The following is a 26,527-nucleotide window of genomic DNA, read 5'->3' on the forward strand; positions in this document are numbered from 1 at the left end:
TTAATGTGTATCTAAAGAGAAAAACGTAGTCCGACCTAAAAGTTAGTTCGTGTTTTCTTTATACAGGCATCGTGGGGAGGTGGGTGATTTTTGAGAAATTGATTTCTATGGGAATTTACTCAATTTCTATATCTTAAATTGAATTTTTGCTTCTTCTGAATGTTGATTTGGATGCAGTGATTTTAATAACATAAAAATTGGATATATAAATAAAATTAAAAATGGCGGATCTAAAATGGTGGATTTTTTCAAAAAAATTGCTCGGATTTCTTTGAAACATGCTACTCGGGGGGGTTTTGGGATCGTTGATTACAAATATGATGTTAATTTATAAAAATTCAAAATGGCGTATCAAATATGGCTTACGATGAAATTGTTTTCAAATTTTTTTGGTTCTTGTTACATAGGTGTTTTCTAGAGGCGCTAATTTAACTAGAAACAAAAAAATTTGAAAACAATTCCATCGTAAGACGTATTGGATATGCCATTTTGAAATTTTATAAATTAACATCATATTTGTAATCAACGACCCCAAAAACCCCCGAGTAGCAAGTTTCAAAGAAATCCGAGCAAATTTTTGAAAAAATCCACCATTTTAGATCGGCCATTTTTAATTTTATTCATATATCCAATTTTTATGTTATTAAAGTCACTAAATCCAAATCAACATTCAGAAGAAGCAAAAATTCAGTTTTAGATATAGAAATTGAGTAAATTCCCATAGAAATCAATTTCTCAAACCCCCCCCCCCCCAACGATGCCTGTATAAAGAAAACATGAACTAACTTTTAGGTCGGACTACGTTTTTCTTTTTAGATACACCTTAAGTAAGAAAATCTACCATATGGCAGTCCTGGCAATTAAAATTTTTTTTCATTATTAATTTAATTATTTGAGATCAGATTTCTTCCCTCGCCATAATTGAAACATTTTTAAGATTTCCATTGGTTTCAATTACGGTGGGCAAAGTATCTTCAAAATACACGTAATTTTGGTCACTGTAATTGATACACCGAAAATGATACAAACGCGCCGTAATAGAAAATTACGGTATTAGTTTTGATTTCTTATATTTGTTTAAATAATCGATTTTTATAAAGTTAAAACTTTTTTTTTTAAATATCTAAATAACATAAGCTTTTAGTTTAATAGGTCTTAAATTGACTTTATACAATAGAAATGTCAAATTTTCTATTTCAAAGATGTTTTGACTCGAATAGCGCTGTAATTAGTACATTTACCCTAGAAAATTTTGAGAAAAATGTTGAATCTTAATTTTTGAAGAGTACAAACATGCTTTTATATACACCCAGAAAGAAGATTTCTTTAATTCAAAGAAATCAATTTCTTTGATACAAAGAAAATTTGTTTCAAACAAATTAACTTTAATTCGAAAAAAAAAATTATCTTCGTTTCAAAGAAATTTTTTATTGAATTCAAATAAATGTTTCTTTCACTCTATAGGGAGTAATTTACCTAAATTTTAAACCTAAATAACTTTTAATTTTTAACTGTCACGTATTTTTATTATTTTTATTCAAAACCCGAAAAAAATTGTTCCAAGCAAAAAAAAAAAATGTTTTCAATAAAAATTTCATACTTTCCCACATATTTAAATTTCTTTAATTACTTAATTTTATATTAATTAATAAAACGATAAGTTCTATTATATTTTTCCACATCTCCATAGACTTTCAAGGCGCCCTTTTCATTTTAAACTTGAATGATTCATGTTTAAAAATGTTATCGCTCAAGTTTAAAGAGTCCTGACAAGTTATGTTCTTCTTTGGCAAAACTTTCCAGGAAACTCAACTTTATATAAAAGTAGAGAGGGAAATCGTCAATTTTTTTTTTTTTTTTTGGTTTTGTTCTAAATCGCACAGCATCCCTTCTTTTAAACCGTCTTGTCTTCTTCTTCTTCTTCTTCTTCTACTATACACTTACACCACAACGATTTCACGTTACCGATCCAAAACCACACTTCTCGCGCAGTGCGGAAGAACCGATTTGAATCGGTTCACGTTATTTTGCGAAGCGTTTATAGAAAAATGGATCGATTCATTTGAAGGTTGTTGAATCACACGCCCGAGACGAATTGATTTAAGCAAAACCTGTCTGTAGCCGCGGCGTTCACTTTAAAGTAAAAAAGAATAAATCGCAAAATATGATCAACACGCACGCATAAAAATACATGCGTCATAATTTTTAATTAAAATTCATTGTTTTGTTTTTAATGACATGATTATTTTTGTACAATTTTTTTATTCTTAAAAAAAGAAAATTAGATTTTGTAATAATAAATAAATAAATAAATAGAAAAATTTCTCAATATCACATGTAGAAATTGAAATGTGAACCTGATGGGGTACTGACCAGATTTCTTTATTACTGATGTGGCCCTTCATAGGAAAACTGGCTGGGGCCCTACAAGACTGTAGCGCTATTCCCGATCAGTAACCTACTTAGGGAAAACCTACCAGGGCCTTGTCATTTTTTTTTTAGATCGACCTATTTTATGAGATTATTTTTATTTTAAATAAATGTCAATTTAAACATTTTTTTTTATTTCTAACATATTCTATTTAAGATTATTACATATATACAATATATAAAACACTAAAGAATAATTTTGAAAAATCTTAAACGTGGGGAGGATCGAACCCAGGACCCTTGGGACGCGAACCGTGTACTCTGACCTCACAGCCACCCTGACTCACAAATATTTTACTTAACATTTTTTCTTGACTATTAAGGCATTACTATTTTCTGTCTGAGAACAAAATAATTACATTGTCTTTCATTTTCACAACTAGTAATAATTTATAATCCTCTTAAATAATTTATTTAAAAAGTTATGAAATAAATTTTTTCAACTTGTTAATAAATTAATTATATAATTTCAAATAAGTCAATAGCAGAGAAATATTCTTTAAATATAAATTTCACGAAATTATACAGAGAATACTGTCAGTAAATATAAGTTTTAGAAGTTTGTTCGATTATTACTTTTTAAAAATTATAATAGAATATTCACGAACACGATTTAACATGGCATTCACAAGTATCTATAATTCACACCCTATTTCATTTTTTTTAATTGTAAATAATTTATTTGCAAAAGGTAATATTAAAAAATTAGTATATTTCCTTTTTTTCAAACAAAAAAAAAAGTGTTGATTCTCTGACTGACAAAAGCCCTATAATATTAAATTAAATAGAGTAAAGTAAGGAAAATTTCTTTGCACGGCATATACGTAAAGTAAATAAACTACTTGAATGATATGTTTAAAATGCCTAGTTGCAAGTTTGTGTGCCTTAATAAATCTTAAGCATTGAAAACACGTTAGTCCTAAAATATGGATTGACTCTCGAACCCTTTCTAAAGTGACCTATTCCATTGGCTTAAAGATCATCGTAGAGGCAACCAACATTCCGCTATCTTTCTTCGTTTTAACCCATGAGAGGCGAAAACACAGTCTGCTACTTAACCAGCCTGTTCTTGCGTTAAAAGGAAAATATAATTTTGATAAAATTAATAGGTTATTGCGAAAACTCAAGGAATACGAGAAATTTAACTGCAATTCATAATCTCTATTCAAAAAGAAGAAAAACGTTACCATATATATCCTGTCGTTTGTAATCAATTAAAAAGTCACTGATGTCAAATCAATTGTTAAATTTTCAACTATTTAAATTACTGATTTTCACTTTCAATTAGTGAAAAACTGATAATTAATTTTTTCTGATTCAAGTAGGAGAAATTTTTCCATAGCCCAGATAGGAATGCCCTAGTAGGGAATGAAACGCCGCGCCTGATTTGGTCCTGATTAAGAAATCAAAATTTTTCAGTCGCTCTGATATGGCCCGAATCGGCTGTAGCGTTTCATTTCCTGAAGAGAAAAAATTCAGGAATAATAACGGAACTCAGTTGAGTAACTCTGAATATTGCGACCATTTCGGGATATTTTCAAACTTATCTGTTTAAATAAGTAATCAAATATTTTGGATATAGTCTAAAATAATTTCTCATTTTCTGTTAAAATTAACATTAATAATTCAAGAAGAAATCAAATTAGAATTTGCTTAGTCCATTTTAGAAATGTTAAAGAAACTTTCTTACTTATTGACGAGTTATTACATGAATTTCTCATAAAGCCTCATATGAAAAATTACAGAACTATTTCTGAAAATTCTTAGCTAAGAAAGACGAAAAAAAATTTTCTTCTGTTTCTCCTTTCATCACTCACATTTTTTTTGTAAACACACATAACTATTACGTCACACTTGACAATTTATATATATATAGCGATCAAATACAAACTCATATATTATTAATATAACACATGAAACAATTTTTATTAACCCTCGGAGCACATACTGGGTCACACAGACCCTGTCATTAATTTCAATGAAGTGTAATTTGAAAAGTCGGCAATACAACACGAACCTAAGGCCATATAGTGGTAACTAACTAATAAGGAATAATAAGTAACATGATAATCAAAAGAAAATAATAAAATACTAGTAAATATGTTATTAAAAAAGTATAGTTTTAAAAAGATGTGTCGAAAATCACATTTTTATCGTCTTAAAAGTTACCTTCGTTAAACTACAAAATAAATACCTTTTTTAATAAATAAAATAAGGTGGTATTTTTTCCCTTATTCTAACACACTTCGAGAATATAAATCCCAATTTTTAGCTTAAAATATTAAAAATTACAAAAGTTACATTTTTTTTTTAAATTCAATTTTTTCTTTTTAATTAGTTAACTTCACGAATTTTTTTTCAATATGCAAATAATTTAATAATATTTCTAAACTGCATATTCTTATTTTACAGGGTTCAATGAATAAAAAAATATTTTTTTTGTGTTGATCAGTCCAATAGTTCAAAAATGGGGGAGTTTTGTAAAGTAATCAGGGTCACAGCGACCCAGACTGTGCTACTTGTTCGAAAAATGAGGTGTGTGCTCCGAGGGTTAAGAATCTGAAGCAGAAAATTAATTTTAGAGAAAATTTCATTCATTCGAACTTTATAAGATATTGCGAACTTTTCAGAAGAAACTACTAAATTTATTTGGAGAAAGTACTGAAAATAAGGTATTGAATTATTTTGAAATTTTCCTAAAATTTTTCAGACTTTCAACTAAACATTCATGAATATCTCTGAATTTTTCCCTTGTATCCATAGTTACTGAATTATTTCAGAACTTTTTCTTTCCGTGTATAATACACTGAAAAAAAAATTTAGTTGATTCAAATACCGGTGTATTTGGTTATTATCAAATAAATATTTACTTGAATCAAATATTTCTTATTTGAATCAAATAAATGGTATTTGCTTGAAATACTTAAATATTTGATTTAAATATTATGAATTTGATTCAAATAAGAAATATTTGATTTAAGTAAATATTTATTTGATAATAACCAAATACACCGGTATTTGAATTAAATAAATTTTTTTTTCAGTGTAGGGCCCTGGTAGGAAAATCTCTATATGGGTATCTATAATAAAACTGTTAAGTATAATTGGCTAGTAACGAGTTGAAAGAACCCCGCACTTTTTGTACAGAAATTGGCGCTTTCAATCAATTTTTCTGAAACTTTGCAGTTTTGTAGTTTAAGGCCTCCTGAACAAAAAAAAATGTTAATAACCAAATTCAAAATAATGACCAGTTTTTTTAGCTAAAATAGCTCAAAGTTGAAAAATAATAACATAAAAAATAATGCTTTTGTGAATGTTTTGTTCTTAAAAATCAATCAAAATCACTTAAAATCAGTTACTTAGGGATTTTTGGTGTTGTTGATTATACGAATCTGAAGTCAGAATTTCAGTATTCAAAATGTCGGACGAATTTTGGAAAAAATCACTTGACTTATGACACGTCATTTTATAGTTGAAGCAGAAAATGAAATAGCCAATAGAGACAATATTATATGATGAATCAGCTATTATACTGAAAGCAACAAAGTATCATGCAGTAAGTAAATAGATAATAAGAAAAATATAACTTGCCAGAAATGCAAGTTTAAGTGTCATATAGTTCTTTTTAATAGAACCAAAAGAGTAAGTAAGTAACAGATTCTGAGTAAATTCGAGTGATTTTTCCAAAACTTGTCTATCATATTAGATCCGTCACTTTGAATTCTGGAATTCTGACCTCAGATTCAAGATCAGTGACCCCAAAAACTCCAGAGTAATAGGTTGTGAGTGATTTTGATTGATTTTTAAAAACAGAACATTCACAAAAACATTTTTTTTTATGATATTATTTTTTAACTTTGAGCTACTGCAGCTAAAAAACTGTCCATTATTTTGAATTTTGTAATTAACATTTTTTGTTCAGCAGGCCTTAAACTGCAAAACTGCAAAGTTTTAGAAAAATTGATTGAAAGCCATTTTCTGTACAAAAAGTGCGGTGTCCTTTCCACCTGCATTGTTTAATTATTATTCTTACTAGAAGAAATTTTTACTAATTTTTTTTATTCCACTTAAAAATAAAAACTACACTATGGAATGGTGAAAAAAAAACTCATTAGATAATAGAGATTTTAAACGTGAAACATGAATAATGATTTTGTATTGATGAGAGCGTATGGACAAAAAAAAGTGCGGGCATTCTATAATAATTCTGCGAAGATATCGTCACACGCACGGAAGCATTTTGTGAGCGTTATATATATATATATATATATATATATATATATATATATATATACGACTATATCTGTGACGGTTCAGTAACGCTTGAACGAGAGAAAACATTTTTGCTGTTTCTATCTTGGTTCGCTTCGCTTTGTCAAGGACTTCTTTCAAGTTGGCCTTAAAACTATACGGCTTAAAAGCGATTATCGCTCATTGCAGGAAATTATATACTTGACCAGCGAAAAGTTACAGACTCGACTATATATATATATATATATATATACTAAGCTAGCAACTACCAAGTTCCTTTTGCAAGCCAGGTAAATGTCTTTTTCTGCGTCCATTGTTTTAAAGATGATTCTTCCTTAATGATAGAAAGGCTATATACATTTAAAAAGATTCTTACATTCTTCATTCTGAACGCTATGTATATATAAATGAAATGGTCAGTTATTGGAAAAATAATGTTCAACTTTGAAACAGTTTAAAATTTTTTCTTATATCATTTACAAAAAGTTAGATTTTTAATTGAAGTCGTTTAATGTCATTTTTAGGGTCTCTAATTAAAAAACAAAATGTCAGTTTTTTTAAAAATTCAAAATTATTTTTTTTTTACAAACAAATTTAGGACTGATTAACCTTTCTTTTTTATAATTTAAAATTCCGCGCTTGAGACGATTTTGGCACTTTTAAGACGGTCAGTTTTTGCAATACATTCAATTAATGATTTAATTAATTTAATTAAACAGTAAAAAATTATATTAAATCTGCTTTAAAGATGTAATCAATCAAATCTGTTTCATTAGCAGTCGGTAAAACAGTTTTAAATTTATGTTATCCTTTTAAATAAGTTTTACCAGCAGTCGGTATAATAGTTTTGTCGGTGGAATTATTGCTTATTTAATAATTAGTCAACTCTACTTTATCAGAAGTCGGTAAAACTGTTTTATCAGTAGTAGGTAAAACAGTTTTTTTAAACTAAGCCTTATTATCGATTTAATCGGTCTAATCTGTTTAATCAGCAGTCAATAAAATGGATTTAACTAATAATTATCATCGACTTAAATTTGATCTGTTTTATCAGCAGTCGGTAAAACAAATTTGTCTAAGAACTATTATCCATTTAATTATTGTAATCTGTTTTATCTGCCGTCGGTAAAAAAGATTTAACTACTAAAAAATTAGACAAGTGCGAGTGTACTGAAATCGAGGGTTCCATACACAAAGCGAACTTATTTGGTATAAAAGCAAATGTTTCTAACACACGCACCGAAAGTACATCATTTTTTACCTGTGTAGCGCGGAAGAAAAGTGAGTCTTTCCCGACGAGAGAATTTTCATGAAAAAAAAAGTATTGTATTCATTCAAATTTTTTATACCTATCATTAAATTTATACAGTTTGTGCTCTATACATACTATAACAATAAATTACCATTTCAACTAAGAAGCTAAAATCTTTCGTTATATAAAATGACATTTTCTAGAATCACTACACCAAAAAAAAAAGGCAATTCGAATAAGAAAAGTAAGGGAGAATTTTAAAGAAAGAGAGAGAAAGAGAGTTGCAGAGCACTGCTTCCTTTTTGTTGTCGTCGGAAAATTCTTCTCTTTATGATGCCTTCTTGATATCGGTCCCTTGATGGTTGCAAAAGCATGCAGATACCAGACAGCGCGACGATGAAAGCGTCATCCGCCCCCAGAGCACTCCCCCCCTCCACTTTTCTGTCGTCCATCCGGTGTCCGCGTTCAGAGTGTGTTCCTTTACTCATCACTATATAGCAATCTCTTCTCTCAACGCAATACCTATATGTACATATATATATATATATACAGTAGTTTCCTTTCACCGTACTGCTCCTCTTGAGCGCGAACCGAAGATTTCATGTCAGAATCCTTCTTTGGAAATCTTTTGCTTCGGGATAAAGAAAAACAACGACTTTGAAATAACATCGGTGTGACAGATTGTCATCATGATCCCCCACACTCCCCCTTCCAATTCTTTCCTTTATTTCTTTCAGTCTTTTTGTTTTTCTTTTTTTTTACACGTTTACCGCAAAAGTTGAGCGTAAAATTCGTTTTTTAGCCGTTGCATTTTACGCGGAGATATATACTTTCAAGCGAAAAATTCAAACTTATAAAATTCGTTTGATAAATTCTTCTGATGGGGTGCAAAAATAAGTCATAGTTACACACTGAATAAAAAGATTTTTTGTCGGACCAACAAAGTTTTGGTTTTTGTTACGAAATAGTGTATCATTTTAAATTTTGAAAATTTGACTTCAGATTCATATTCAGCGATCCCACAATTCTTATAAATACTAAGTTTTATTTAAATCGAGACGCATGATTATGTTCCAAAAATCATCAGTTAGAATTTTCATTTTATAGAATTTCATTTTTCATAATTATTTTTGAGCCGAATTTTTATTTGTTCAAATTAGTATTTTGCAGAATTTTCATCAAAACAATTTTCTATATTACAGAATTTTTATATAACCGAAAATTCACTTCATAGAATTTTTATTTGTTCGAATTTTTATTTACTCGAATTTTCATTTAACATAATAGGCATTTTAAAGAATTTTTATTGGGTAGAACTTCATTGCATAGAATTTGGATTAATTGATTTTAAAAATCGCGCAAAAATCTTTCTGTCGATTGAAATTCTGTTAAATGATATTTCGGTTAAGTAAAAATTCTATAGAATGAAAAATTGGTTATATGGAAATTCAATCAAATAATATTTCAAACAAATGAAAATTCATCTCAAAGAAAATTCTGTGCAATGAAATTCTACCCAATAAAAATTCTGTGAAGTAAATTTTCGGTTATATAAAAATTATGTAATATAGAAAATCGTCTTGACGAAAATTCTTATTTTGCAAAATACTAATTCGACCAAATAAAAATTCAGCTCAAAAATAATTATGACAAATGAAATTCCATTAAATGAAAATTCTAACTAATGATTTTTAGAACATAATCGTGCGTCTCTTTAAATCTACCAATATTCAAAAAATTTCTTCTGCTCCTTACCCCATTAGGTCTACTTTTTAATTTCTCCGCGGATTTTATTTGACAGAATTTTTTAATGTCAGATTCTCAAATGAGAATTTAGTTAAATGAAAATTCTCTTGAATTAGAAATGTTTAAACGAAAATTAAATTAAATATATATATAAAAATTCTGTTTAATAAACTTCTTTCAAATAAATATTTTTTTAAGTAAAGAGTTTGTTAATTTAAATTGGCTTCAACAAAAAATTCTCTAAACAAAAACTTATATGTAAATTGTGTGAAATATATAAGATGACATAAAAAAAAATTCAATCACATGAAAGTTAGATTACATAAGAATTGTGTAATATGATAATTCGTGTAAAAAGAAATTCAGATACTAATTCGAAAAAATGTAATAACAAAGCTAAAAGAAAATTTTGTATAATAAAATTCTGTGAAATGAAAATTTTAATTATAATCCACTTTAGAGGTACATTTAATTGAAAATGAATGAATTTTTCAAACAAGTTTTTGTTCAAATAACAAAAATTTCAAATAAAATAGCAATTTTTTTTTCAAATATTTACAGTAAATTAATTTCTTTTTTTTTGTCTACAAAATATATTAAAAAAGATCTATTACGTTGAATTGCAGAGAATCACATTATTTTTCGGGATAGAGGATTTACATATAAAAAAGCTTTTCGTGACTTGATAATCCTTAAATTGTCAGTAAAAATTCTACGGTCACTACGACACCATTTTATCAGGGTGAACTTTAATGCGCACTCAAAAGCCATTTGTTGATTCTGTGGCTTCACATAGGCAAGTGTATTTTTTTTTCCTATTCATTTCAATCTTAAATGGTTTTAAGTGGCTAGAATAATTTTCCAACTTAAATACTATGTATATATAATATATTCTATATATGGAAATAAAAAATTGAAAACAAATTTGTTTTTTTTTTTAAATCCGGGAAACTTTTACCTCAAAAAGAAGTTGTAATTTAGTTCTATAAGAAAACATTTTTTCTTGAGACCAAATAAATTGGACATTTTTGGAAAAATCAAAAAAAAATTGTGTCTATATAATATACAAAAAAGAGTAGTGTATTCTGTTCACGAAGAAAAATGGAAAAACGAATAAAGTAACTTTTACTTAGCTTTAATAGTATAACCCGAACCTTCCGCAATTTATGTCAATTTTTACTCCAGAAATAGTAAAATTTTACTATTTCCAGAATAATTTTTACTATTTCAAAAGTAAATTTTACTATTTCTGGAGTAAAATTTGCCAGAAATGCGCAGAAACTGTGGTCAGTTCAGGTTTCACTTTTAAAGTATAGTACCTACACTGAGAGTCAAAGTGAAATTATACAATCGCACCCCAGGAAAATGCTCATCACAGAAACCTTGCGTGTTATCTGAATTCTCGTATCCATAGAAAGTAAAAAAAAAAAAAGCTGCAAAAAAAAATCAGCTATATATATATTAAAGTGAAATGAGGAAAGGAGCCAAGAAAAAGCACAAGAACGAAACATTGCTTGTGAGAGTGAGAGAGAGAGGGGGAGAGAAATAGTGAGGGTGGAAGAGTAGGACAGAGAAATATTGGTGGAAGGGGTAAGGGTCGGTTCCGTTTATCACCGGCAAGCATACATTTTGCAACGTCGTGATATAGAACTCGCCTTCTTGCGACACAGCGCACAACGTCGTTAAGGGACGCGCGCTAGGCTGCCAGCGACGAGGGTACACTACACAACAGTCTTACCACTCACAACCTACTCTACTTGACATAAGCTACCTGAAAAATATTCTAAGGCTAGAAATGAAAATTCACAAATTTCATAATAAATTCATTGATTTTTATTTTCTCAATGAATTTCATGGAGAATTTGTCTTTATTCTTTTAACACCAAATTAAAAAAAAAAAAAAAAATTTTAATCAAAAAATAATTGTTTTAGTTGATTTCTATACAATTAGAAAAAAAAACTCTTCGGGCTTTATTTATTCGATATGGAAAAAAAAGGACTAGAAAAGAAAGAAAAAAGCCCTTCCGTACAGAAATACTAAATTTTTTTATATTTTTGTATTTTATTAATAAAATTTCAAAAATATTATAAACCAGATTCCATTTTTATTAATATCAAAAATTAATCTACACAAGAGTTTAAAGAAATCTAAATTAGCGAAACAATAGACTAAAAAAATTATTTAAGTGGTAACACCTCTTAAATTTTTAAAAAATTAAAAAAATTTTATTCAAAATTTTATTACAAAATGGCGTTGATAATTAACGTCATTTAATTACCAAAGTACCAAAATGTCCGAAATGATTACTCGAACACTGTTGCATGAATCGATCTGCATTTTTTTTTTTAAATCTTTATTATTACATTCTCTTTGGAAGTACATATGGATTTTTTAATTAAATGTAAACTTTCTTTTTTATAAACAATTTACTGTTAAATTTTCGGCAAAAAATCGATTAATTTACTTAAAAAGTGCGTTATTTTAACAAAAATTAAAAATAAAAAAAACCCATATGTACTTCCAAAGCCTATTGTGTATATATAGATTATAAAATTTGTTGATTTTTTGTTCTAGATCTTAAACTTTTTAAGAAAACATTCCGCCCATTTTGGAAATTATGGTGTTTTGGTAATTAAATAACATTCAATTATCGACGCAATTTTGTAATAAAATTTTGAATAAAAAATTTTTTTTCATACTTTAATATGTATTTAATAAACCCTCTAAATAGAAATCCTATACCTTTTTTCATTTTCCCAAAATAAATTATCAAAGATACGTCTTTTTTTCTGCCTCTAAAGTGATGTTACCCCTTAATTAAAATAATCGATTACTTGACTATTATCAATTAAACATTTTCCAAATAATTTTTGAGTCAATTAAGAAAGAAATTATTGGTTTAAATACAGTTTATTTGATTCAAAAAAATATTTATTTGATAAATAGTCAAGTAAGCGATTATTTGAATCAAATAGAATTTTTTTTCAAAGTACTTAATAAATTTTGTTATAAGTATAGGTAAAGTATAAAATAATTGTTTATTATGAAAATAATAATAATTAAAAAAATTGATAACTTTTATTTCATCAAAAATTAAATGAAATTCTAATTTTATTTTTTAAAATTGTAAATTTTATGAATTAATATATATATATGTACTTATTATGAAAATTTTGATTACAAACATTTTTAATGAATCTATTTTATATATCTCGTAGTTTATTAATTATTCTTAACATAATAATAATAATAACAATACATACTGTCTTAGAAAAAATATTCTTAGAATTTAATTAATTATTCAAAGAAGATTATATACAAAATATTGATTATGAGAAATATAAAATTATTCTTTATGTTGTATATTTTAGATACAACGATTTTTTTCTAACGCATTGATGCAGAAAATAGAAATATTCAAATATAGTATAAAGAAAAAAAAGTGATAAGTAAATAATGACAGCTATCAAAGGAACGTTCTAGTTCCAGAATATTAATACACATTTTTCTAAATTTAGATCAATCTATGAGAAATATTAGACAAAAGACGTCATCATGTGCCACATATTTCATTGGAATGTGCGAAAAATTAATGTAAAAAAGTAAAAAATGTAAATTAAATTTTTAAACTAAATTTCCTTCTAGATTGCATATTTCAACATAATTTAAAACAGTTTACATCTATTTGGAAACAATAATTAAAAAAGGGTTTGAATTTTTAAAAAATATATAAATTTTTTTTTAACAACTAATTTTTGTAATTATTATAACTTGTTTGTAAAAAAAATAAAGTTTCATTTAAATTCATTTTTTTTTTAGTATACAAACAATATCTACCGCCTAAAGTAAAATAAAAGTGTAAACAACAATGTTTGTATTGTCGCTTATGTATCTTTTTACTTTGTACGATAGAATTGAATGTAAGATAAGTTAATAATAAAAACAATAAGATTTAGACAATTAAATGACAATAAAATTTCTCTAAAGTTTTGAAATCAAAAAAAATTTTCTCTTCAGAGTGTCTAAAAAAATATAAAAATTAAAATAATTACCAAGATACAAAATTAAAATAATAAAAAGACGAAATATAGCAAAAAAAATTAAAAAATAATTGACAAAACTAAACATATAATAAGTCAAAAATAACAAAATGTGACAACAATAGATAAAAAAATGCAAAAAATTAAAAATAACAAAATTTGACAAAAAAATACGAAAAAATGTAAATAAAATAACCAAAAACAAAAATATACATAAAAATAATAAAACATAATAAATTAAAAATAACAAATTACAAAAAAAAAATTATAAACATATAACTTCAATAATTTATTCTCATAATTGTCATAGAAAAAAACATAAAAAAAAAATATGTTATTCATTAAAAAACATATCACTAACCTTAGCCTACAAATCATATATTGTATATGTATATTTTGGACGATATAATCTATCGGAAATACATGTGATTTTAAAAATTTCGAACACTCCCGAAACCACGTGTTTAATATTAAGAAACAAAATACTTTCTCTAAAGGAATCAGATGTTAACAATTTCGAACACTCCCGGAACAAAAAATTTACTAAAATGCCAAAAAAAAAAATTTCCAAAAGACCACAATTTTTTTATTCACAAATTAAAGAAAAAAAATTAGAACACTCTCGAAGCTATAAAAATTAATTAAATTACGATACCTAAAGAAAAATAAAATATATTTAATATTGTTTTAAAATTAAAAAATTAACAGTCACGCTAACAACGTCTAAACAGGTTAATACACGAATTGCAACTGATTTTATTATCTTTGAGATTTTCATCAATATTGTTATGACCTTTAGCTTAAGGCACCTTTTGTACTCAAATGAAAACATACAACTCGGTATGCGAAGGTATAATAAAGATAATTTGAAAATTGCTTCAAATACTCGGAAATTATAATTTTCAAAGTATAAAATTATTTAATTTAATATACAGGGTTGATTTTTACGTTTCGGATCCCTTACATTCTTTTGTTAACTTAAAATTTTTTTTTATTAAGGTGAGGCACCACCCCCATATTTGATTCACTTTAATTTAAATTATTAAACGAGGTAATATTTTTCTCTTCCATCATTTGGTTTCTAAAAACATACAGGACGGTCAAAAAAAAAATAAAATTTTAATTTTTAACCATTTTAGAAATTAAAGTATTAAAAAAAAATAAAATAAAAATTTAAAAATTAAATAATATCAATAAATTAAAAATTATTCTTTCACAATTATGACTATTTTCATTGTCAAATTTTTTCCACACTTTTTTTAATGATACTTTAGAATCTCTCGCATGAATTTTCAAAAATACATATTAATTTTTTCAAAAAATAAAAATTCTTTAATAGTCAAAAATTAAAATTTTCTTTTTTTGACCACCTATGTTTTTTGGGACCCAAATGATGCAAGAAAAAAAATAAAACCTCGTTTAATAATTTAAATTTAAGTGGATCAAAATTTAGGGGTGATGCCTTCTCTTAACCCCTTCACTGTTATTGACCTCTATAGAGGCGTAAAAATGTCGTGCCACCAGTGTGTATGACCGCTGTAGTAGCATCTAAAAAAAAAAAATAAGTAGACACAGTACGATAAACTTGTCAATGGGTATTCTTAGGTTTTTTGGGAGTCGCTGATTACGAATCCGATGTCAGATTTCCAAAATTCAAAATGGCGGATAACAAAATTGGAAATTGATCGGATTTACTAAAAACTTGTTACTCGGGGATTTTTTGGATCGCTGATTACAAATCCAATGTTACTTTTTCAAAATTCAAAATGGCGGATCCAATATGGCGACCAAAAAAATTTTTTAATTTACTAGATTTGTCTAAAACTTGTTACTAGGGAGTTTTCGAGGTCACTAATTACTAATTTGATATCACTTTTTCAAAATTCAAAATGGCGAATCCAATATGTCGGATGACAAATTTAAAAAATTTAACAAAAATTATTTAATCAACATTTAAAAATGCCTGTAACAAGTTTCAGGTAATTCTAGTGAATTTTAAATTTTTGGTCGCCATATTGGATCCGCCATTTTGAATTTTGGAAATCTGACATCGGATTCGTAATCAGCCACCCAAAAAAACCCCCGAGTAGAAAGTTTTAAGTAAATCCGATGAGTTTTTAATTTTCGTCCGCCATATTGGATCTGATATTTTGAATTTTGAAAATCAACGACCCCAAAAAAATACCTAAAATTCTGTTGGGTGGGAAAAATCTACTAAGCGGCACTGCATATTTAATATTCTTAAATAGAAAATAAAAAATTTAAAAAAAAATTAACTCAAAAATTAGTAATATAAAATTGCAAAAACTGTCATTTATTAAAAAAGTTGTAAATTCAGATGTTCATTACATGAACATTTTGCTTCCTCTTTACGATCAGCAAAAAAATTTGCTTCCTCGTGGAGAAAGCAAAATTTTATTGCCAAAACGTGATTTTGATTTTTTAACTTTCATTAATTCTTTAAATTTACCTCAAATGTATACTTTATATATATATATCAATCGATCCGTCTTGACGTAAGGAATACGATTTTATTATATATACCTGTGTAGAAATTTCCCTACCAGGGCCCTGGTAGTGAATAATAATCTGGTCCCGATCAGGGACTGTTCAGGGCCAGATTAGGGCCACGAGAAAAATGGGGATTTCCTAATCAGGGACACATCAGGCGTAGCGTCACATTCCCGCCCGATCCGACCCCGATCCGAGCCATGGCAAAAATTCTACACGGGTAACCTTAAATTTTTCTATTTAAAAATTTTTTCGAATAAAAAAAATTTGTGGAAAAAAGACGATAAAATTTTTTTTTTTTTGTATTTTTCAAAATCCTTTGGTCAGATTTGAGATATTAATATGATAAATGAGCGTACTAAATTTTATCTAAATCCATTAAAACCTGTTAAAGTTATCTTCTAAACAAAAAAAGGATCCACACACACACACATACATACATCCGGACAATTGATCAGGATCTCATATAACATGTTTCTATAAAGAAAAAAATTTGTTTCCGCCACTTTTAAAAGTTTTATAAACGAAAGGACTACAAAGCTTCCTCCACGAGGAAGCAAAATAAAAATAGTCTCTCAAAATAGGACAACTTAAAGAAATACTGACAAGGCCCTGATAAATTTTTTTCTTAAGTAGTGTATTACACTGAAAAAAAAATTTATTTTATTCAAATACTCGATTACTTGACTATTATCAAATAAATATTTACTTGAACTTGAATTGTATTTGAAAAAAATACCATTTAATTGACTCAATTAAATGGTATTTGACTGGACTAATGGACTATTTGATAATAGTCAAGTAATCGAGTATTTGAATCAAATAAATTTTTTTTTTCAGTGTAGTCGGAAACAGTCTTGTTGGGCACCTTGTTAGTTTGTCTCGAAAGAGACACATTAGAAATAGGGAAATTTGGTCAGTATCCTATCAGGCCTTAATTTAAATTTCTACATGGGAATATTTGGATCATCGAGGATTTCTATTCGGTAAAAGCAAAGGTTAATTTGATTCATTTCTGGAAATATATATATATATTTTTTGTAATTAAAATTTCATGCATCAAAAATTTCTATTTATTTCCCCAATCAAATACACTCTTTTTTTTATATAATAGAGGTTTTAAAGATGAAAATAGGTCTGAAAGTTTAAGTTGACAAAATCGTTTCTCGTATACTTTTCTATATGAACGAGATAACTAAGCATCGATTTAGTTCAAGTTATACAATCGAGATTCAATGGGTAGTATATATTGTAAAACTTTTATATGTATCTAATAATATGTGATATTTCTTAGAATTTGCTTTCGATAATGAATGATGTCAATCGATAATATCTAAGAAACCACAAATGTACAGAAATGAATTCAGGGAAAAACTTCCTATAATAACCATTTATTATTTATTAATCATATCAATCATACAATTAATTCATAAACAGTTTGGTAATTGTAATTTATTTTTCTATCAATAAAATGAAAAAAAAGTAGTCACGTTAGTTTCTAATTTGTCAAGAAAAATTTTCTACAATTGGAAAAAATTAACCATATTATTGATAATTTAGAAAAAAAATGTTATGGGTCAATTAAAAACTGATTAATATTAAATACAGGGTGATTTTTATGTTCCGGACCCCCAAAATATCTTGAAAGGAAATAGTTTTTGAGAAAAATGTTGTATACAAAAGTTGTCGGGTTGAAAAAAATCTATTAAAATGTATAATTAAAAACCGGGCCCAGGGCCTTATGTGGGCCCTACAAACAAAAAAGTAAATTTTTCAAATGGAACCAAGTATTTTCAAACTCAGATTCTTGTAGCCAGTGATTTCCTCTTTTCAGACATGTGGTAACTTGTGGGCCCAAAGTTAAATTTGGGCCCAAAATTCGATTTTTTGTGATTTTAAAGGTGATTTTAGTGTAACTTAGTTCCAAGGGGTTTTCGGGGTCCCTGATTACGAATATGAAGTCAGTTTTTAAAAATTTTCAATAACGGACCCAAAATGACTAATTAAAAATGAAAAAAATTAAGGAAAATTATGAAACTTCTTATTTTAGACTTACTTGCCTGCTAATTGTTAATTCAATGTTACTTTTATTGCTGTTAATTTAGTATCATAAAACTTGGGGTAAAATAATTAATAGATTTTTTCAAATTTTAATATTTAGGGGCTTATAAGGCCCAAAATTAGATTTTCTTTGGTTTTAAAAGTTATTTTAGTGTGACTTAGTTCCAAGGGGTTTTCGGGGTCCCTGATTACGAATTTGAATTCAGTTTTTTAAAATTTTCAATAGTGGGCCCAAAATGACTAATTAAGAAAGAAAAAAATTAAGGGAAATTATAAAATTTTTTATTTTAGACTTGCCTTCTAATTGTTAATACAATATGTTACTTTTATTGCTTTTAACTTAGTATCATAAACCTTGGTGTAAAAAATTAGATTTTTTCAAATTTTAATATTTAGGGGCTTATAAGTCCCAAAACTAGATTTTCAGTAGTTTTAAGAGTTCTTTTGTGTGACTTATTTCCAAGGGGTTTTTTTGTTCCCTGATTATAAATCGGACAACATTTTTTATAAATTCAAAAAAGTGGACCCAAAAAGACTGATTAAAAATGAAAAACTTAAGAAAAATTGTGAAACTTCCTATTTTAATCTTATTTAGCCTGCTGATTGATAATTGCACATTACTTTTACACAACTGAAAATTTAGTTATTTTAAAATGTGAATAGATTAAAATTTAGATCAATTGAATTTAAGATCAGGTTAAGTGTACCGGTTATTCCACACGTCATAATACTTAAAACGTGTCTTTTTTCAATTCTAAATCAGAAAGTTCCCTTAAACTAAATTAATTCTTAAAACCACAGAAGATCCAATCTTGGAACCCATAAGCTCCAAAAATTTAAATTTGAAAAATAAACCAATCTTCCTTTTTGCCCCCAAAGGATAGTAAATTTAGAGCTGTGTAAAAGTAACATTAAGTTAACAAGTAAAATGTTAAATAGGTCTAAAATAATAAATTTCATAATTATCCTTAATTTTTTTTATTTTTAATCAGTCATTTTGGGTCTGCTATTTTGAATTTTTAAAAACTGATTTTAGATTCGTAATCAAGAAGCCCGTAAACCCATCGGAACTAAGTTACACTAAAATGAATTTAAAACGTAATCAGGGAACCTAAGAACCCCTTAGAACTAATTCACACTAAAATCCCCTTTAAAACCACAAAAAATCAAATTTTGGGCCTTATAAGCCCCTAAATTTAAAATTTGTAAAAATCTAATTTTTAACCCCAAGGTTTATGATACTAATTTAAAAGCAATAAAAGTAAAATTGAATTAACAATTAGAAGGCTAAATAAGTCTAAAATAAGAAGTTTCATTATTTTCCTTCATTTTTTTCATATTTAATCAGTCATTCTGGGTCCGTTATTAAAAATTTTTTAAAACTGATTTCAGATTAATAATCAGGGACCCTAAAAACCTCTTAGAACTAAGTCACACTAAAATCACCTTTAAAATCACAAAAAATAGAATTTTGGGCCTTATAAGCCTCTAAATTTAAAATTTGTAAAAATCTAATTTTTTACCCCAAGGTTTATGATACGAATTTAGAAGCAATAAAAGTAACATTGTATTAACAATTAGAAGGCTAAATAAGTCTAAAATAAGAAGTTTAATAATTCCCCTTAATTTTTTTCATTTTTGATTAGTCATTTTGGGTCCGCTATTGAAAATTTTTAAAAACTGATTTCAGATTCGTAATCAGGGACCACGAAAACCCCTTCGAAACTAAGTCACACTAAAATCACTTTTAAAACCAAAGAAAATCTAATTTTGGGCCTTATAAGACCCTAAGTATGAAAATTTGAAAAAATCTATTAATTATTTTACCCCAAGTTTTATGATACTAAATTAACAGCAATAAAAGTAACTTTGAATTACCAATTAGCAGGCAAAGTAAGTCTAAAATAAGAAGTTTCATAATTTTCCTTAATTTTTTTCATTTTTAATTAGTCATTTTGGGTCCGTTATTGAAAATTTTTAAAAACTGACTTCATATTCGTAATCAGGGACCCCGAAAACCCCTTGGAACTAAGTTACACTAAAATCACCTTTAAAATCACAAAAAATCGAATTTTGGGCCCAAATTTAACTTTGGGCCCACAAGTTACCACATGTCTGAAAAGAGGAAATCACTGGCTACAAGAATCTGAGTTTGAAAATACTTGGTTCCATTTGAAAAATTTACTTTTTTGTTTGTAGGGCCCACATAAGGCCCTGGGCCCGTTTTTTAATTATACAATTTAATAGATTTTTTCAACCCGACAACTTTTGTATACAACATTTTTCTCAAAAACTATTTCCTTTCAAGATATTTTGGGGGTCCGGAACATAAAAATCACCCTGTATATAGGATAAGTACGTCAATTACGGTGCGTTTTTAAAAAATAACTATTACTACTATTATATTTAATATAACTGTTGCAAAATGATTTTAAAAAATTATTTTATTTTTTTTTTGATACTCGAATCGCGTCGTAATTAATAATGCGTTTACCTTATTTTTAAAAAAGTTAAAGTTTTTTCGAAACTTAGAAAGTTAGAAAATAGCAAACAGAAATAGGAAATTTGAGAAACAACAATTATAAACCAAGAATGCAATTAATAAAGTGAACTTTTGAATCGTAATAAGTTTTTTCTTTAACAAGTTTACAAACTAAAATTTAAGTTTTTTATAGTAACAAGAAAAAAAGTTTTTTTCTAAAAGGAATATATAAGTTAGATTTGATTAAAAAAAAAAAAAAATACTAAAAGACACGTCAGGTTTTTTCTAAACCCGTCACGTAGAGTTTTAATCTTTTTTTTTTTTTTTTTTTTTTTTTTGTGGAATTGTCTCAAGGGGCAACTGACGAGAGATGGGCCTGCAATGTCGAGACTTTGGGAGACTGACAAGAATTATTAGTGGGTGAAGGTAGCCGGTAGCTGAGCCGAGATCAATACCAGGCAGACGTCCGTGCAGTATGGTGGAGAGTGCACTTCTCCTACACAGCTCTAAGCTAGGCTTGAGCTAGGAAAGGCTAGAGGATAGAAGGTTAGGTGAGGTTAGATCGTGAGATGTCTACGTAAACTCTGGTCCCCCCCCCACCATAAACCAACTCAGCTTGACGGTATGTTACCACCACGGGGGTCCTATAACCCATAATAAAAAAAAAACAAAATTATATCCTTATATACTCATGCTAAACCTTTTATTTCATTTTATATAATAAATTTTATAACGGGTTTTTTTTCAGGAAATTAAATTTAAAAACATTTATATAGATTGAATTCATTTCGAAATTGATAAATAATTTTTTTTATGAATAGGTAAAATAAAATTCATATAAAGGATAATGAAATTAAACTTGATAGTTAAATGCAAATAACATTATGTACGATTTCATTACCTATACATGCAATTTGATAATCTATAGTTACAATTTGATTATCTTCAGATATAATTTGATTATATGCACGCAGAACTTAATTATACATATTCAATTTAATTGTCTATATGATAATTAAATTCAATCTCTTTAAACTATTGCCTATATAAATTGTTAGGTACAAAAAGAGGCTCTTATATTTATTTATTCTTAATTACAACATTTTTCAATTATCATTGCCCTTTAGGTATTCAATATTGCAAAAAAAAAATATCCATTAAAATAAAAATTTATATTTTCAAAAATATACGAATTTTTTTATAGAATTATAAAATGTTAATAAAGATTTTAAAAAACAATTGTTGAATATAAATTTTATAATATATTATCGGTTAAAATCTCTTATTCAAAGTTTAAAGCTAAATTGCTTGTTATAGAAAAAAGTTTAAGAAAACTAATGTATCGAAGATTCAAGGTTGAGACCGTGAAATTTTAACTAGATGACTTGGTTATAAGTGAAATACTTGAGCAATGCGAATTACATGGCGTCATTTCACTCAACAGATTAAAATATCATTTTAAAAGAACAATGAAATATCAATTATTAAGTTATAATAATTTGTTAATTAAATTATAATATTTATATTTTTAAAAAATATGGTATTCTGTAACAGAAATTTTAATTGTTCAACTTTGTTCTATTTAAAATGGGGCTTTGGTCAGGGCCTTAATAATTTTTCCTGTTTGTAAAAAATTAAAATAAATTAAGTTTTTAAAATTTTACAAAAATTATATATTTTTGTCTCACAGCCTAATGAATATTGATTTCATTCAAATTAATTTATATTTGATTTAAATAAATATTTATTTACGCCAAATAAGTAGGCTAGTAGGCTGTGAGACAAATATATACGTTTATTTAACTCAAATATAATATATTTAGTTCAGATAAAACATTTCTCTAGGTGTAAATAAGCTATGTTTTGAAAAATACTTTTTGTAAAAAAAAAGTTATTAACAATTAAAGAAAATTATTTTATACAAGTCTTTTATTAATTTTATTTTATTATAGGGGTTTGACCAGAATTTCCTAGAGAAACCTCAAATAGAATGTGAACTAGATATATACTTGTAAATGCCATAGGTACTTAATGTTGTTCGTGAGTATTCTAATATATTTTTTAAAAGTCGATTTTTTAAAAATCGAACAACCTTCCGAAACTTATATTAACTGAAAGTATTCTTTGTACAGTTGTATAATTTCGTGAAATTTATATATTCTACGAATATTTCTCTGCTAAATTTTTTTATTTATTTGTAATTGTTCAAATAATTTAGAAGAAATTTAAAAAAATTTATTTTACAATTTTTATATTATTTTATTATTAATTATGTTATTATGTTATTATTTAACTATGTTTATTGTATAATATGTAATTAAATGTAATTGTAACTTTCATTATAATTTTTTAAAATAATTTATTTGTTAATTTAAATTATTATTAAATGTAAAAATTTAAAGTTAATGTAATTATCTCGTTATCACAAACAGAAGGTAGTTCAATCTTAATATTCAAGAAGAAGTGTTAGGTAAAAGATTTGTAAATCAACGTAGCTGTGTGGTCAGAGTACTCGACTTATGTCCCAAAGGTCCTGGGTTCGATACTCCATACGTGCGAGATTTTTCAAAAATATTCTTTAGTGCTTTATATATTGTATATGTAATCATTTTAAATAAAATATGGTAAAAATAAAAAAATGTTTAAATTGACATTTAAAATAAAATTAAAAAATACAAAATTAATAATTTATACAAAAGTTAAAAAAAAAAACTGTTAGATTGCATTTATTGTAAAAAAAAATTTTATTAGAGTTTTTTTAGAATTTTTATATAAATTATTAATTTTTGTATTTTTTTGTAATTTTGAATTATATGTTGTATGGAAATAAAATAATTGAAAAGAAGCTTTGAATCTACTTTGAAATGTTAATTTATTAACTTTTTGCTTGTTGTGTCTTTTTTCGTCGTTTTGGATGATGTAAATAAAAAAAAAAACATATAAATAAAATGTACTGTAAATTGATTTCTTTGGATCAAAGAAATCTTTTTTCTGAGTATATATGACATAAAAGGTAAAAGTCAATACCATAAATTTCACAGGACGTAAAACTTACATGACACAAATGACATTTGTATGTAAGATAAGCGCAGATTATATGAGGTTTATGTCAGGTAAATTTTATGTCTATAGTGAAATTTATGAGACAAGTAAGTTTTATGTCAAATGAGATTTATAGCAAATGCGTTTTATGACAAATAATATATTACATATTATGTATTGCAAGTGAGTTTTATGTCAATTGAGATTTATGCCAAAAAGAAATTTTATGTAAAGTGGGAATTATTTCAATGTAAAATAAAATTTATGTCAAGTGAAATTTATATCAATTATGTCAAGTGAAATTTGTGGAATTTACATGGGATCACAAAATTGGCTGGTTGAGTGTTTTTTTGTTGGCATAACTAAAATATTTGGTCGATCAAACCAACAGTTTTTTTTTTTTTTTGAAAATTAAAAATTTTTACTCTACATTATTTCTTTTCATTTTATCTTTTTTATTTATTTTATTATGTATTTATTATCAATTGAACGTTTAATTTATATTTATCCAATTGAAATATTTGTGGATTTTGAAAAATCTCATCTCCTCCTGGGATCGAACCTCTGTTTTAAAACTGAAGGTCGGGAGTACTGACCACTGGACTACCCATCCTTGTGAGAGATTTAAACTAACTGTTCTCTTAAGCTATGAGCTGAGAGCAAATCAAATTATTTGGTTGTCGTAACCAAATTTTGGTTAGAACAACAAACGATCATTTGCTTTTTTAGACTAAACTATTTTGTTGTGTTAACCAAATTATTTTGTTGTCATAACCAAATTTTGGTTGGAATTTAAAAATGTTGGACCAAATAATTTTGTTGGCCTAACCAAATATTTGGTTGAGATAACTCTACGACTTTGTTTCAACCAACCAAAATTTTGTTACAAGAACCAAAATTGCCTAACCAAACGATTTTGTTGCAAATGCAAAATCTTTTTTTCACACTGCAAAAAGAAGTATCTTTTTTTAAGATGTTTAAATAGCGTTTTTAAGACATTAAGATGTTTAAGATGTCTTGAAAACGCTATACCAAAAACATCTTAAAATAAGATACTTCTTTTTGCAGCGCAGTGTATATATATAATTTTTTTTTTTATCAGGTTCAAAGGTTATATGTATTTAAAAAATTATTTTGACCCCTTATAGCAGAAGTCAACATTATTTGAAATACACAACGTATACGAAATATACATATATAAACGCGTATAAAACTGTTCCAAAAATCTCTGAAAGGATTCATCATCAGACAAAGAGTACAAAAGCATTTTTTTTTTTCAATTATTTCGACGGCAAAATTTGCAGATCTAAATCTCACGAGAATATATATATATATATACATATATATGTTCATCAACTAAGAAGAGTACAATACGCATTTGAATACATGCGTTAAAATTTTATCCGTCATTCACGCCACTGACCTAGTCTACCTTACGCTTCGTTGGCTAAATATGAGAGACGAGAGGAGAAATTTGTATATAGGAGCTTGTGAAAGATCTATATACATTTATACATATATATATATATATATTTGTGCATGTGTATTTCAATACTTATAAGCATACCCCGAGTAAGAGTACTTGTGCCTATGAATGAGAATGTGGAAACGCATGTGTATGTGTGTGCGTCAGTTCGCATTAAATGTTGTAGTTGAAAAGAGAAAAATAGAGGAAAACTTGGGAAGAGAGGAAAGGAGAGTCTGTGTCTGGCAAACGAGTCTGGGCCTGCGTAACGACGCGTACACGCCGATGCGATGCGATGCAACGGGGGTAAGTGGGTGGTGAGGGTGGATGACGAAAGAGAGGGGGGGGGAAGTCGAAGAGGATCAGGGGTGTAAGGCAAAAAGGGGTTTTGCGAGGAGGATAAAGGAAAGAGAGAAAGAGGAAGAGAGAGAACACGGAAGGCTACGATTGATCCGTGGTCGCTCTTCGTCCTCCCGCCACCACCCTCATCGACCCTCACCAAATTCGATGTACACTTTAGCGTCTTTCGCAGTGCAATAACTACCATTCATTTGCGCGTGTATACAAAAATTCTACACTATTTTCAGTTTAAAAAAAAAAATATTAACTTAAACAAGTTTAAAATTTTTTCATTTCCTAATCATTTTTATTATTTGCAAAATAAATTACTACTTTTAGTAATATTAGTATTTCATTATGAATCACAAAAATTAATTTTCTTTTTAATGATGATTTTAATTTATTTACCAAGAAGAAGAAAAAAATTGATTCCTATTTTAAAATCATGAAAAAAGCAAATTTCATTTAGGATATTTTCAAATATATATATATATATATATTTTTTTTTTTTTGAAATAATGGCAACTTGCCTAAAATTGGTTAAAGTTTATTTTTGGTTAAGTATATGTACGTATATATGTGCGGGGAATAGGGATTTGTCAGGAATTATAGCATTAAAGCTTTAAAACTGGTATTTGTATTTTACTCGAAAATTACTCCGAGATAATCAGACTTTGACACAGTAGGTGAGATTATTAATCATTGTTTATAACAAAAAAAAAAAAAAAGAAAAAAAAAGTTATTATTCGTTGGACATTCATTATAACCAAATGCAATTTAACAATTTTGCGAAAAATTGAAATTGAAGCCCATATCTCCGTCATAAACACAATTATACTGATAATTAATATTACAAAATCATATAAATTTACTCTTCTGTTAACGTTATCATTTTTTAAAAATTCGT

At 27.0% G+C, this 26,527-nt stretch overlaps 1 long non-coding RNA gene across 1 annotated transcript in view; it reads right to left on the reverse strand.

Moving 5' to 3' along the window:
- Window positions 1-14,446, reverse strand: part of LOC127277785 (uncharacterized) — a 151,219-nt gene extending 136,773 nt beyond the window's left edge. The window contains exon 1 of the long non-coding RNA XR_007842406.1: window positions 14,082-14,446. This is a non-coding gene — a long non-coding RNA (uncharacterized LOC127277785). The remainder of the gene's footprint in view (window positions 1-14,081) is intronic.
- Between the last annotated feature and the right edge of the window lie 12,081 nt (window positions 14,447-26,527).

This window comes from Leptopilina boulardi, unplaced genomic scaffold (genome assembly GCF_019393585.1).
Source record: "Leptopilina boulardi isolate dan_hultmark-lab unplaced genomic scaffold, ZJU_Lbou_2.1 LbouV2_179, whole genome shotgun sequence".
NCBI lineage: Eukaryota > Metazoa > Arthropoda > Insecta > Hymenoptera > Figitidae > Leptopilina > Leptopilina boulardi.